At 42.1% G+C, this 15999-nt stretch overlaps 1 protein-coding gene across 13 annotated transcripts in view; it reads left to right on the forward strand.

The window, feature by feature from the left end:
- Nucleotides 1-15999, forward strand: part of AOPEP (aminopeptidase O (putative)) — a 369731-nt gene that overhangs the window by 1014 nt on the left and 352718 nt on the right. For 5 of the 13 annotated variants that reach the window (XM_054520275.2, XM_063714297.1, XM_063714295.1 and 2 more), the window contains exon 2: nucleotides 5483-5600. The exons of the other annotated variants lie outside the window; for them this stretch is intronic. The gene's annotated coding sequence lies outside the window, so the exon portion shown is untranslated. The remainder of the gene's footprint in view (nucleotides 1-5482; nucleotides 5601-15999) is intronic. 13 annotated transcript variants of the gene reach the window in all.

Consider the following 15999-nt stretch of genomic DNA (forward strand, 5'->3'; position numbering starts at 1 on the left):
ATTCCATTTTTGAATAGTGTATATTGTGCTTCGTATAATTCTGGGAAGCCTTCCAATGACTTGCTAATTGGGAAGATTAGATTCTTCCAATATTTGGGGGACAAAGTAGAATAAAGTTAGGGTATAATAATAGTTGCTTACTGTTGGCCCATCTGCTTTATCCCAGGGACTGTGTTCAACACTTTGCATATGTTTTCTCCTTACTTCATACAACCACCTTGTGAGTTAGGAATTATTACCCCCAATTTATAGAGAAGGAAATTGAGTTTCGGTTATATGAAATTGACTTGCTAAAAATTCACAGTTAACTAAATGGCAAAACCAAGATTTAAATTCAGGTCTGAATATGACTTCAAAGCCTGCACTTTTCTTAAAGGACCCTACTAATGCTCAAATTTTAGGCTTTTTACAATAGTTGCACACAATTTTATGAGTTTGTTCACCTACATAAATGATTTAACACTTTTTAATATCTTTAATACTGTATTAAGTTCCCATATTCCTGGAGTTAAAACACCTGGAAAGCTTAATTTGTGATCCTTCCTGCGCGCACGCACGCACACACACACGCACACACACACACATACACACACACACACCATCCTTATCTTTAAGAATGAGATAAATGGCAAACAAAATTGTGCAGTAAAACCCTGCTGTTTGGAGTCCTCAGGAAATGGGTAATTTTACAGTTGAGAGCTTTACTTCTTTAGAAATGAAAATTATATTGACTCTTTGAGATGGAAATTTTAAAAATGTACTACACAATTTCTTGCCTTCTTAAACACTCAGGATGCCGAGTAGATTTTTGACCTCACTGTGCCCGGTTGAGGACAGTTCTTCTAAGGAATTTGGCTGTGAGGAAATAAAGAAGAGTTAGAGGGAGATGTGGACTTAAGGGAGGGTTTTGTTCATTTGTGGGTTTTTCCTAAGAAGAGACTGGAACATTCACATTTCTGAGGTGGAAAGGGCTTGGAAACAGGAAGATGCTGAGGTCAAGGATTTAGAGGGCTGGATGATTGATGAAGCAAGGTCCCAGAGGCCACCAAAAGACGATCTCCAGAGCAGAGGCCACCTTCAGGCTATGCGGGGCACGAGGGACACTTCTTCCACTCTCCTGGGAGGGATGGGGAGAAGGGTGGGCACAGATGTGGGTGAGTGTGTGGGATGAGGAAGAAATGTGTGGAAGTTCTTGTGTGATAGAGCAAAAGTTCTTAAGTGCAGCAGGTGAATTTGCTGACATTGCGTTGATTTGTTCGGATAGGGATTGAGGAAAGTTGGTAGAAGTTTAGAATAATCACTGAGGGAAAATGACAGGGTTTGATGGGGAGACTAGAGAGAAACATGAAGGGTTGCCTGTCCAGGAATGTTGGTGTCCCACCGAAGTTGGAGTCTATGAATATCTAGAGTCAGATATTCTTGTGATTGTGATATTTATTCAGCTTTTGTTGAGCTTAGTAATTTAGAAGTAGAGAAGGTGGATGATTCCATTGCTTAAAGGTTTGGTTTTATAAACCTTCTGTCAGAAGGATAAAGGAGCAAGAGACTTGAGGTTAAAATGTTCCAAGAGTGTTTGAAGAAATGAACTATGTTATTCTAAAGATGTCCATAGAGGCTGGGGGCACTGTGGCTCACTCATCCCAGCACTTGGGGAGCCCAAGGCAGGAGGATCCCTTTAGCCCAGGAGTTCAAGACCAGCCTGGGCAACGTGATGAAATCCTGCCTCTACAAAAAATAGAAAAATTAGCCAGGCGTGATGGCATATGCCTGTAGTCTCAGGTACTTGGGGGAGGCTGAGATGGAAGGATTGCTTGAGCCCAGCAGGTCGAGGCTGCTGCAGTGAGCTGTGGTGGCGCCACTGCACTCCAGCCTGGGAGACACAGCGATGAGACCCTGTCTTAAAAAAAAAAAAAGAAAGAAAAGAAGACCATAGAGCAGGGAGTCTCTACTTCTGAAACATTTATGATTCTCTGCTGTGGGGGGCTGTCCTGTGCATTGTAGGATGTTAGCAATATCTCTGGTCTCTGCCTATTAGATGCCTGTAGCAGACCTTTCCAGTGTGATAATCAAAAATGTCTCAAGACGTTGCCAAATGTCTTCTGAGGGGCAAAATCAGCCCCAGTTGAGAACCACTGCCATAGAGTAAGAGGAAGCAGATGGATTGGAGAAAATGTTAAAGCTAAGGGACTGGAGTCTCAATGAAAGAAGAAAGAGCTGGCAAGTAAGCAAGAGAAAGAATAGGAAGACTGTGAGGCTGTGCCTGGAGGTTAGACTATTGAAATTATGTCAGAGGTGGAGCTCTTCCACATAATGAAGATGTCTGGGCCGGGCACAGTGGCTCACGCCTGTAATCCCAGCACTTTGGGAGGCCCAGGCGGGTAGATCACGAGGTTGGGAGATCAAGACCATCCTGGCTAACGCAATGAAACCCCATCTCTACTGAAAATACAAAAAATTAGCTGGGCTTCATGGCGGGCGCCTATAGTCCCAGCTACTCGGGAGGCTGAGGCAGGAGAATGGCGTGAACCCGGGAGGCGGAGCTTGCAGTGAGCCAAGATCGCGCCACTGCACTCCAGCCTGGGAGGCAGAGCGAGACTCCATCTCAAAAAGAAAAAAAAGAAAGTCAAGAATGGATCATTGGTCTTCTTCTGTCTAGTATAAATTTTATAAACAGATTAATATCAGAGATCATTATGCATTTCCTTGAGAGTGAAGAAAAAATGACATCCAGACCTGTTTCCTAACAACAGTGATGATTTCCACTTCCAGGCGTAGTGACCATTGTTCAGCCTGACCTCCATTAATTCTGTTGAGTAATTCTTTTGAAAAGTGATGTTTTTTATTTCTTGACTCATAAAGCGTGTAACTTACATGCTATTTGAGAATAAACCTCTATTTTACATTGAGCTTTATACCAAATGGCAAAATATAGGATCTCTCTTTCTATCTTCGGACAGAATGAGAAGGAACACTTTTTCTACAAGTAAAAATTGTTTTTAAAAAACAGCAAAAAGGATGAAATAGTTGCCTAAATAAGAGGCGTAGCTCAGACGTATTCAGAAACTAGTTTTCAACCTTAGTTTCTGCTGCAGGTTTTCTCAGGATTGTGTAGTCATCATCACAGTGGTTACGAAGAACTAGGACATAGTTGGGTCAGTGGTTGTAATTCTGACTGGTTGTTTAATATAATTATACTATTTTATTTTATGTACACTGAGAAATTTATATGCTAAGTAAAGCATGTCTTGTAATGTTAAAGAAAAAAAAGACGATTAATTTGCTAAGTGTGGTGAAGGCAAAGGTTGTTGGCGCTGAGTAGGTCATTTTGAGAGCGAGGAAATGGAGATAATGTTACCTGTGGTTAGGGAGCAAGTTGGAAAAGCAGCAGCGGGACAGCCTCAGAGTTTCTGAAATGACACCAGGACTAAGGCTTTCTGGATGCTTGTTTTCTCACTCCGCCCGGTAAGTGCTTCTCAGCTCTTTTCTAGCATAATCATTTCCCCCAACTTTTACTTCTCTCTTGTAGTGTTTTAACAAGTCAAGAGACTTCTCCAACTTGGTTTTTTTTTTTTTTTTTTTTTGAGATGGAGTCTCGCTCTGTCACCCAAGCTGGAATGCAGTGGCACAATCTCGGCTCACTGCAAGCTCCGCCTCCCGGGTTCACACCATTCACCTGCCTCAGCCTCCCGAGTAGCTGGGACTACAGGCGCCCGCCACCATGCCCGGCTAGGTTTTGTATTTTTAGTAGAGATGGGGTTTCACTGTGTTAGCCAGGATGGTCTCGATCTCCTGACCTCGTGATCCGCCTGCCTCAGCCTCCCAAAGTGCTGGGATTATAGGCGTGAGCCACTGTGCCCGGCCCAACTTGTTTTTTTTAATAGTACTTTTTAGGTGAATAGTTCTTGGGTATTCTCTTGATTTGATTTTGTCATCTTTTTGCTAGGCCTCCAAAAAGCCCTGGTTTCTGTGCTATATGATATACTTTTAGAGCAGTTCTTTTGCATTTGGGCGTCTGATTATAAAGTCTCTTGTTGGTAAAAGAAATGTCAACATATCTTTAAATTTTACAACTCTTAGAAGGTTTTTCTCCCCCCTGCCTTTTTTCCCTAGTCTGTTCTCTTTTGCCTTTTTTCTTTTTGTTTTGAGATGGAGTTTTGCTCTTGTTGCCCAAGCTGGAGTGCAATGGCGTGATCTTTGCTAACCGCATCCTCCACCTCCCTGGTTCTAGCAATTCTCCTGCCTCAGCCTCCCAAGTAGCTGGGATTACAGGCGCCTGGCACCACACCTGGCTAATTTTTGTATTTTTAGTAGAGGTGGGGTTTCACCATGTTGGCCAGGCTGGTTTTGAACTCCTGACCTCAAGTGATCTGCCCACCTCAGCCTCCCAAAGTGCTAGGATTACAGGTGTGAGCCACCCCACCCAGCCTGTTCTCTATTACTTTTTATTGTTCCATAATCGTTTTTAACATATACATATGTACAATGTTAATTGGGAACTAATTACAGTGTACTCAATAGAGGATGTAAGCAACTTCTAGAATATGCCTTTTAATATTCTCCCCATGTTTGACAATCCATGCCTTCAGTCAACTTTTTTTTTTTTTTTTACCTTATCTTTATGAGTGTAACCTACATTATTCATCAAGAAAGAATGGGTACTAACTCCCATCTCTTTTACAAAGCATTAAAAACACACAACTGTCTTATCCACAGATACAAGCTGATGTAGGTTTTGTTGTTATATCATTAGTCTTGTCACTGAAAAACAGTAAGTAGGTGGCATTAAAAGCCTTGGAGTTTTAACTTGATTCTCATACAAATTTTTCATGAATCTGGTCTATTTCATAGGGTGTAAGAAGTGTCTTCTACCAAGGAATTTCCTATGATAGGCAGTAAATTCCCTATTGGTGTTTAATAATGATATTTTATTACCTTATTCACATACTTAAATATGAGAATTTCTAGGAAAAAGATATGACCTCAAGAAAGAGTGATGACTAGGATTTCGTACGGACCTGATTTGTTTTGGTGTTTAGGATCTGGCACATCAAAGGAGAAATGGGTTGTTCTCTCCAGACCATGAAAATGGACATTTATACTAAATACAGAATATAAACCCAAGAGCATGACAGAAGACTATGTTTTATCAAATAACTTAACAGTTTAAAAAGCAGCAGCATTACATTCTAGCAGTTGCTCTCTAGTGGCAGATAGCACAGATCTGTTTGTGTGCTGTCTGCAGCAGTCTCTGTGCTGTCTGCAATCTTGGCCAAATCAAGATCCTTCAGTGGTCATGTTTGAGCAAGTGGATGCCCAAGGACTTTGACTGTTAGTTTTTAACAAATCTTTTTTTGTTTTGGAACGTGGCATAACATCTTTTCTAATAAGAGAGTATTTTCAGGTTCTGGAAATATCATGGTTACTGTATATGCTGTGTTTAATCATTTTCTTTCTTTTTTTTTTTTTTTTTTTTTTGAGACAGTGTCTCACTCTGTTGCCCAGGCTGGAGTGCAGTGGCATGATCACAACTCATTGCAAGCTTAATCTCCCAGGCTCAAGCGATCCTCCTGCCTCAGCCTCCTGGGTATCTGGGACTACAGGTGCGCACCACCATGCTCAGCTAATTTTTTGTATTTTCTTTAGAGATGACATTTCGCCCTGTTGCTCAGGCTGATCTTGAACCCTTGGGCTCCAGTGATCCACCTGCCTTGACCTTCAAAGTGCGGGGATTACAAGTGTGAGCCACTGCCTCTGGCCTAGTCATTTTCTTATGATGGTTTTAGAAATTCCTATTTTTTACACCACATGGTGAAATGTTATGTAGTATTTGCACCATGTAACCAGCTCATGGCAAGCCCTTTAAACATACCCTTAGGTTCCTTCTGTATTGGTGTAGTTCTGTATTTGTTCTCTAGGTTTACACTTTTTTCTTCAGCATATATACCTTAGCCTTTATAAGAAATGGAATCTCAAAGGAAAATAAACTGTTGAACCTTACCTTTAAAACTTCCTAATTCATTTCAGTATGACGTATGAATTAAGTGTCAGTTGCCTGTTTAAATTTAAAAGATGATTGAGCTCCTGAAGATCTAAAGATATTTAAGCTATACCAAATGCATTTTCTTACCTTAATCCCAGGTGCTTTTCAGTTTCCAGGAATTTGTTGAAATATTTTGTCTTGGCAAGGATGAACTGAATACGTGTTCAGTTTACCATATAGAATCTGGTGCTGGGAGTGTATTTTAAACCTTGATGAGATGGATTCAAAACCATTTAGAGAGAAAGGGGCACCCATTTGCAGTGTGTAAAGTCTGGATCTTCCTCTGAATGGAGAAATCTGTGTTCTATATTTATTCCCACAAAGAACTAGAATATAAATATTGAGATCTGAATGCCTTTTATTTATTTATTTTTATTGATTGATTTATTTACTGGCCTTGGCAATCCTCTGAGTTTATACTTGAACTTATTTTGCCCCTGGATACAGTGCTCCCCGCCAAGTTCATCTGCACAGCTGTAGAGCCGGGGACATGATCACCAAATAAATCCTAGGGTGGAGGAGCTTGTCTTGCTTTCTGGCTGAAGGAAGTGTAGTTGCCTAAGACAAGAACAGAGGGACCTCTTGCCCTTCCTACAGTTTTTCCTGTTGTAGGACGTACAGTGTCCTACAGAGAAGGACAGAAAGATGGTTGGTGCAGTGTAGGAAGTGGGGGTTGTAAGGTCAGACAGAGGCCAGCAATTGGGGGAGGGATAAGGAAGCCTGCTTATACTTGGAGTTGCCAAGAAAAGGCCTGCTTATCACCCATATACAAGTTTTCAATAATGAGAATTTCCTCAATATACTTAACAGCAAGAGTCCTACACAGGAAGCCCTGCAGTAAGTGGCCAGAGAATTTGCCAGATGCAGCCATTTTTAGCATCATTCAACTCTACAGTGGATTTTAAATAGTACTGGTTGGGAGGAGACCAGAGTTAGATTAAGCCTGTTCTCAAAGTTTGGTTTCTGGACCAGCATATTAATATTGGAACTTGTTAGAAATGCAGATTCTTAGAGCCCAGTAGTCTGTGTTTGAACCACTGGCCCAGCCATTTCAACCTAATTGTAGTGGGAAAGTCAAAATATTGGGAAAGAATGAGTGAAAACTTCATTATATGTTAGAACATCTTTTGATGTTTATATAGGGATGGCAGGGAATGCTGTTTCAAGTTGAAGGACGGAAAAAACAGCTTCAGGTATAGATACCAGTAACATGCAACATTATTCCTGTAGGTGGGGAATACCCCCATTTGTGGCTACAATTCACCCTGGCCTGGAATCTAAATTCTGCCAGATTAATACAAGAGAGCTTTTCACCTTGCCTCCTTTTTCATTTTAAATATTTATTCCTTGATTGTATTAATATTTATATATGCATTGACCAGTGAAATTTTGTTTTCATGGCTTTGTGATGGCAAGAGTTGGTTTAAGTAGCTCCTTGGTTCAGAAACACTAGATACATAAAAATTATCTTGATATCCTGTGTAAAATGTAGATTATTGGCTGCTATCCTTGCATGTCCAAGAATCTGCATTTTTTTTTTTTTTTTTTGAGACGGAGTCTTGCTCTGTCACCCAGGCTGGAGTGCAGTAGTGCGATCTCGGCTCATTGCAAGCTCTACCTCCTGGGTTCACGCCATTGTCCTGCCTCAGCCTCCCAAGTAGCTGGGACTACAGGTGCCCACCACCATGCCTGGCTAATTTTTTGTATTTTTAGTAGAGATGGGGTTTCACCATGTTAGCCAGGATGGTCTCTATCTCCTGACCTCGAGATCCACCCGCCTTGGCCTCCCAAAGTGCTGGGATTACAGGTGTGAGCCACTGTGCCCGGCCAAGAATCTGCATTTTTAACAGGCACCACTCACACCAGCCCATCCCCAACTGGCAACGTTGTTTATTGGGCTTGTGGTTCTCAGACTATATTTTGAGAAACACTGTGCTAAATTTCCAAGGAGAGTGATTTTAAAGTAACAGCTTTATTGAGATATAATTCACATGCCACAAAATTCACTCTTTAAAAGAATGTAATTTATTGATTTTTAGTATATTTACAGAATTGTGCAACCATCACCACTGTATAATTTTAGGATATTTCCATCATTCCTCAAGGAATCCCTGTACTGATTGGCAGTGACTCCTCATTCTCTCTTTATCCCAGTCCCTGGCAACTACTTTCTGTCCCTGTGGATTTGCCTATTCTGGACATTTCATGTAAATGTAATCATAGAATATGTGGCCTTTCGTATCTTCCTTCTTTCATGTCTCACGGTGTTCTCAAGGTTCATCCAGGTTGTGGCATGTTGGTACTTCAGTACTTCATTCCTTTTTACAGCTGAATAATATTCCTCTGTGTGGATGGACATTTTGTTGATCCATTCATCAGTTGATGGTCATTTGGTTGTTTTGCTGTGCGTATGTTTTTTAAAACAATATTAACTATATCTGGGCCTTTTCAAATCGTCACTGGCTAATTCTGCAGAGTGTCTTAGAGGGGATTCCTATAGGAAGTGGGGACTGGATTTAGAGTCCCTTCTGTTCATGGATTTGAGGAGTCTGTATCTGTAATTTCTTTGGGTTAGTGAAATACATTCTTCTAAGAGCTAGAGCAGCTACTTTTTCTCCATAACAGAACATTTGATATTGAAAAAAATCTTTTTACATGACTTGTTTAAGGACTATGTTTCAAAATAGTTTCTATTAAAAATAGTATTCTTTAGCATTTCTGGAGGAGGAACTCTTACTGAAAAAGCTGGTATTTTTGTCTGTATTTTCTTTTCTTTTCCAATCTCTTCATTTTTACTCTACTGAACCCTGTAACTCAACTCTATTAATCTAGATCCTCTTTCCAGCACATAAATATTTATGGACAGTAATAAATTATATTAGTTCTAATAGAGTTTAAAATGTTTTGCGAATTTTTATCCCAGCATGACAAAAATCACTGGGTGGTCTGATACCACCTTCATCTTTAAATATTTAACCAATTCTTTTTATTTTTAAAGGCTACATTAATTGAATGATATCCATAAAAGTGTTTAATAGTACTTAACCTTGGGCCCACAGTGCGCAAAGCACTTCATGGAATTAAGGTCCTTTCTTTTTGCATCTGCTCTCCTCATACCTTGTTTCAACCGTGGTACTCAAAATCTGGGCTCACCGTTCTGTAGTGGGGACAGTGACTGAACTTGCATGTGACTAGGATTATGAAGGGTTTAGAAACTGTGTCATGTGAGAGTTGGCTGAAAGAATGGAGGTTGTTCAGTTGTTAAAGAGACTACTCAGGCAATGACACCCCTCCCAGCCATTCAGAGCTTGTCTAGAGAAATCTTATTCTTCCTTTGGGTAGTAGTGGGGAGAAACTGGAGTGAAAGAATATGTCAACAGGCTGTTAATTTTGTTGGGTTATAAGTAGGCCAAAAACATGGAGATTTTTTCTAATGTTTCTTTCTTCTTCTTTTTTTTTTTTTTTTTAGACAGAGTCTTGCTCTGCCATCCTGGCTGGAGTGCAGGCTCAAACTCCTGGGCTCAAGCGATCCTTTGCCTCAGCCTCCTGAGTAGCTGAGAGTACAAGCACATGCCACCATGTCCGGTTAATTTAAAAATTTTTCTTTTGTAGAGATGGGGGTCTTGCTATATTGACGAGGCTGGTTTCAAACTCCTGGCCTTGAGCAATTCTCTGGCCTTGGCCTCCCAAAGTGCTGGGATTACAGGTGTGAGCCACTGTGCCCAGCCCAGTTTTTCATTCTTACGTACCTTTCCACTATCTTTCAGTTCCTAGAATATCTAGTCCAGTGTCTGGTGGTAAGAATGGTTTCTGGATTGTATTTTGCCTGTTCAGGATATATGGAATGTTAAATTATTGCATCAGCGTTAATGCATTATTTTAGCCTTAACAACAGTGTATAAATATGTAAAGTGCTGTTTGATATAATACAATTTTATATAGCTAAGTTTTATTAGATCAGGATTAAAATATACCTTCCATTTGGTATAATGTGTAAAGTTTAGTCACTTCTTAAAATATAAACTGCAATATGTATAACTTGCCATGCCAATAAGCAACAAGATGTGGTGTGCTTAAGAGTGAGGGAGAAGTCTCTGGTTGTGGTGAATATCCATATTTGGTTGGGGATATAGGGAGTTCCTGGCCTGTTTCACTTTTGCCTGTCTGGTTCAGCTTATGGTTCAGCTTAGGATGGAATGTACTGCTCTGTGCTTTAAACGGCCATTTTTGATCTAGGCTTGGACTGGGTTTCAGGCAGTAGAGTGTAATGCTGAGAGTTCAGGGTCTGGAGCCAAACCAGGGGAATCTCACCTCTGCCATCTCATAACTTTGTAAACCCAGGAAAGTATCTTAACTTCTCTGGGCCTCAGTTTACTCATCTGTAAGATGGAGATGACAGTACATACCTCAATGGGTAGTGAGGATTTAATGCAATAATGTGCTTCATGTACCTAGCATGCCTCATAGCAAGCAGCCAATAGATGTTTGGTGCAGTTGCTGCTTGTTAATACGAGTGTCTGAAGGTCAAGGGCCTTCTCGAAGGTTTCTGAATAGAGGAGTTCTGAATTCACTGAATTCCCAAAGGAGAAAGACTCTGATTCACCTGGTTTCTCTAAGGCATTCCAGGTTCCTGTTGCCGGCTCAGGACAACACCTAGGGAAGTTTTGGGTGAATGGGATTTTCCTGGCCTTCCACTGTCTGAATATGTCCCTGCCTTGTTCCTGGCCTCTGACATGAAGTGTTTGTGTAGTGGGAGTTCTCTGGCGGTTTTCAGAGGAGCATGGCTAAATGTGTAGATAATCCATAGGAACACTAGAACATCAGAGCACTGTGAACAGTTTTGTACCACCTATGCTACAGGAGATACAGAAAAGGACAAGAGAAAAAAAATTTTTTTTTTTTTGAGATGGAGTCTCGCTCTGTTGCCCAGGCGGAGTGCAGTAGCACAGTCTCCGCTCACTGCAAGTTCTGCCCGCTGGGTTCACACCATTCTGCTGCCTCAGCCTCCCGAGTAGCTGGGACTACAGGTGCCTGCCACCATGCTTGGCTAATTTTTTTGTATTTTTAGTAGAGACGGGGTTTCACCGTGTTAGCCAGGATGGTCTCCATCTCCTGACCTCGTGATCTGCCCGCCTCAGCCTCCCAAAGTGCTGGATTACAGGCATGAGCCGTTGTGCCCCTCGAGAAGAATATTTTAAATTAATGATAAGGACAAAGTGAACTGTAACTAAATCCTCATGAATAATAAAACTACATTCAGTTTTGTATGATTGAAATATCTATTCAGAAAGTGTCTATTGAGCATGAATTCATACTGGTCAGTCTAGGAGCAAGAATGCTAGGAAAGCTCCTGGGCCACTCATGACCGAAACTGCGTCTCAAGTCCAGGTCAGATTCTAACTGCTCTCCTCCAGAAGCCAGCTTGCAGGGCTCGTCTGGCTTCCTCTCCTCTCAGAGCTGCCTCTACCCACCCATCTCCTGGAATTCTGTATTTCCCAAGGTTGGCTGCAGCGTGGCTGTACTTTCCTTAGCTCCCAACTTTCCTTGTTGTCCTGGTGGTTGTTTTCAGACCCTTTTGGGGTTAAGGATTTTCTTACTAATCCTTATGGAAAAATAAAGGGCAATTTAAAGATTTGGTTAAAGATTAGGGCAGTTTAAAGATTTGGAGTGTTGGCTGGGCCCTGTGGCTCACACCTGTAATCCCAGCACTTTGGGAGGCTGAGGCGGGTGGATCACCTGATATCAGGAGTTCGAGACCAGCCTGACCAACATGGTGAAACCCCGTCTCTACTAAAAATACAAAAATTAGCCAGGCGTGGTGGCAGACGCCTGTAATCCCAGCTACTTGGGAGGCTGAGGCAGGCGAATTGCTTGAACCAGGAGGTGGAAGTTGCAGTGAGCTGAGATCGCGCCATTGCACTCCAGCCTGGGGGACAAGAGTGAGACTTCATCTCAAAAAAAAAAAAAAAAAAAAGATTTGGAGTGTTTACAATTGTAGTTATCAGTCCACTGCTAAATAGTAACCGCTAAGATGTAACTGGAAGCCAGACTAGGCGTCTATCCTTGTTACGCCAGGCATGAAGTTCACCAGACCTATTCTATTGGTTGGACTGTTCTTCTACCCCCTGAAACCCCTCCTTTCTACCACTAGTGGAGACTGAGGAAATCAGGAAAGAACCACGAGAGCCCTCCCCATCTTGAGGGTGGAGTTTGCATTGCCAAGGACTTCTAGATAAGTTGATGCCCTGTTTTAAAAGGTACCTCAGATTTGTTCTAATCAGGTATGGCAAGATGACAGACACAGAAACAAGCTGCTTTTGAAAGAAGAGTTTATTATTATAGTTCCCAAAAGTAGGGGGTGCATCACGCCCTCATATGACACAGGGCCATATGAGGAAGCACCGGGATTGGTCAGGAGGCAGAAAGAGTTGGGGGAAGCATGGGCAGGAGCTTTTATTGGGGTTTCTGTGGGAAAGGCAAGGCAAGCAGTCTGAGCAGTTGAAGGATTGGCTAGTTTGAATAATTTTGGAGGGCTGTAGGGGTGGTCCCTGGTTGTGTAGTACCTGGCTGTGGGGTGATGTAGGACAGTGGCAATATTGCTTGGGCTATGAGAGTTAGATAAGGACGTGGTTGTGGACTGTGGATTGGTTGGTTTGCCTATGAAAGGCATGCTCACAGGCAAGTTCTTTGCTATCTCTTGGAATTAGCCCTGGGAGGAGCAATTTCTCCAGGATTAGCAAGGCTCCAAGATGTCAAAACATCATAAAATATAGAAAATAAAAAACATGATTAATGCATACCCCTTCCAGCAGAACTGTGCTTATCACACAAGTGATTCTTTTGGGAGCATTTTCTTATTGAGTGATAGAAAGAATGGTAAAGTGGCTCCTTGCACCCCTGGAGTTTACTGTCTAGCTTAGTAAATAATGCCTGCACACATGAAAGTGACCAGCCATGCGGGACACAAGATCACATGCCAGAAAGTTCAGCATAGTATAATGGGAGCTCAGAGAAAGGAGAGATGAGAATGTTGTAGAAGCGGTAGAGGGCAGTGGTTCAGAGGCTGCTGGGTCCATATCTGGCTTCATCAGTTACGAACTGTGTAACCTTAAGCAAGCTGGAAAATTCCTGTGTTTTAGTTTCCTTATTTGTAATGTGAGTTTAATAATAGTAGTACCCATATTAGAGTTACTGTGAAGACTAAATGAGTTAATACATTGAAAGGGCCTAGCACAAAGGCTGGCACTTAATAAGAGCTCAGTAAACATCAGCTGTTGTAGGGCTGTTGAGGAAAGTTTCACAGAGTGGATAGAATTGATACCTTAAAGAGGGGGAGGTGGCAGGAGGAGAGAGAGTGAGAAAGTGTTTCTCTGTTGGGTTGGGGTAGATGTGGGGTGGTGGCTGGAAATGAGCCTGGCAAATTCAGGGAATAGAAGGTTGGTCTGATAGGATAAGGTTGAAAAAATAGGTTGGTGAGAGTTCCGAATGGTAAGGATTTTGCATTTTTTCTTTAAACCATGGAAATTCATTCAGGGCCTTTTTCCCCCTTTTATTTTTATTTTTATTTTATTTTTTATTTTTTTATTTTTTTGAGACGGAGTCTTGCTCTGTCGCCCAGGCTGGAGTGCAGTGGTGCGATCTCGGCTCACTGCAAGCTCCGCCTCCCAGGTTCACGCCATTCTTCTACCTCAGCCTCCCGAGTAGCTGGGACTACAGGCGCCCGCCAACATGCCCGGCTAATTTTTGTATTTTTAGTAGAGACGGGGTTTCACCATGTTAGTCAGGATGGTCTCGATCTCCTGACCTCGTGATCTGCCCGTCTCGGCCTCCCAAAGTGTTGAGATTACAGGTGTGAGCCACTACGCCAGGCCTTCCCCCTTCTTTTTTTTAAAAGCAGGGACATGACATTAAATTAGCGCTTCAGGAATCTTACTCTTAGTGGTATGGTTCTATAGAGAGGAGAGACTTGGACAGGTTATATAAGTCAGAATAGATTAAGTTAGCAGTAATTAAAAACAACTCCAAAATCTTTGCGGCCCCCCAAAAAAGAAGGTGCATTTCTTGGTCATGCTGTTCCATCACAGCTGAACTGGGGACTCTGCTCATCACAGTCATTCTGAGATCCAGGCTGATAGAGCAGCCAACATGTCACATTTTGTTTACCTTAAGAGAGGCAGAGAAGAGCACTCTAGAGGGTTATGCACTAGCGATTAAACACTAGGCCTGGAAGGGACACGCATACTTCCATTTACAACTCAGCACTAGAGCGCAGTCACATGTCAGTAACCAGTTATGGGGTTCAAGAAACCTTCTATGTTTGCGGGGAGGGGCTGGGTAGCAAGAACTGGAAGTATTCAAAAATAGCACTGATGACCACACAGGGAGTCTTATTTAGAAGGTGATTGTGTAATAGTTGAAGTGGGTGGTCTTAGCTGCTGGGTCACAGTTGTTGCAGTCAATACAGAGAAGGATTGGATAAAAGAATTTAAAGCAGTAGAATTTAAAAGTTGATCATTGATTGGGTCGAATTACAAAGAAGAGAGGAGTCAGTGTGAAGCAAAACTTTTGGTGTGTGTTGAGGGTATGGTAGCAGACCAGTGGGGTGCCCTCAAGGCCTCTAGAGCTGTGCTCCTTGATGAGTAGCCCGCCAACCAGTGCCTACCCACAGACAGTAATTGGTTTGCAAGGAAATAAGTGCAGAAATAGAGGGTACTCATTTAGAAATGTTAATATTAATTCTTTTTTTTTTTTTTTTTAGACTGAGTCTCGCTCTGTCGCCAGGCTGATGAGTGCAGTGGCGTGATCCTTGGCTCACTGCAACCTCTACCTCCCAGGTTCAAGTGATTCCCCTGCCTCAGCCTCCCGAGTAGCTGGGACTACAGGCATGCGCCACCATGCCTGGCTAATTTTTTGTATTTTAGTAGAGACGGGGTTTCACCATGTTGGCCAGGATGGTCTTGATCTCCTGACCACGTGATCCGCCTGCCTCGGCCTCCCAAAATGCTGGGATTACAGGCATGAGCCACCGCACCTGGCCACTTTTCTTTATTTCTATGCTATAGTTTGCCCTGATTATATTTATGTTGAATCTAATACAAATTTGGGGCATGCATTTTTGCGTTTTTTTCTTTTTCTTTTTAGTGATCTATTTTTATTATATTTTATGAAAGTATAAGGGGAAAAATAACTGCAGACTGTTGGAGAAGCATTGCTTTGGAGATAGGAGACAGGGATGTAGAGATCAGAGCTGGATAACAAGTTGAATCCTTTTTGTAGAATGATGAGTTGAGTACCTGAGATGTGAGCAAGAGAAAGACTAAAGAAAGAGAAGAGGGCCCACGGCTAAGTCTTGGGAGGCACCCAGTGTTCTGGAGACGGGCATGTAAGAAGAGATGCAGGCTGCTCTGTCTGTGGAGTAGCCATTCCTTTATTTCTTTACTTTTTTAATAAACTTGCTTTCACTTTGCAAAATAAAAAAAGAAGAAGAGATGTGGACGATACTGTGTCCCAGGAATCATCGGAGATGGTGGGAAGATAGTAGTATGAGATGCCATAGACAGTCAAGGAAAATAAGGCCTGAGGTTAAGCTAGACTTGGCAAGAAGTAAGTCATTGTGAATGTTTGAAAGTAAACTTGTAGTGAAGTGGTGTGATCAGATGCCAGATTTCAACAGTTTAAGAAATATGCAGTCATAAAATAGAAAAGGTTATAACCTTCTGGTCAGAAAAGTTTGATAGATAAACAAAAGCAGCAACTAGAGTGGTAGCTGTTGAGCCCAGCAAGGGAAAGCACATTTTGTTATTGTTTTTTCCAAGAGGAAATCATGAGCAACTCAAAAGGCTTCTACCACCTGGAAGATGGGAAAATCAATGAGGGAGGAGGGAGATGGCAGTGTTCCATGGCTGGGAATGGAGTGGAGGACAGAGGCCGTGGGAGTGGACCCGGGGGTGAGGACAGGG

Source organism: Pongo abelii, chromosome 13 (assembly GCF_028885655.2).
Source record: "Pongo abelii isolate AG06213 chromosome 13, NHGRI_mPonAbe1-v2.0_pri, whole genome shotgun sequence".
NCBI classification, from domain to species: Eukaryota; Metazoa; Chordata; class Mammalia; order Primates; family Hominidae; genus Pongo; species Pongo abelii.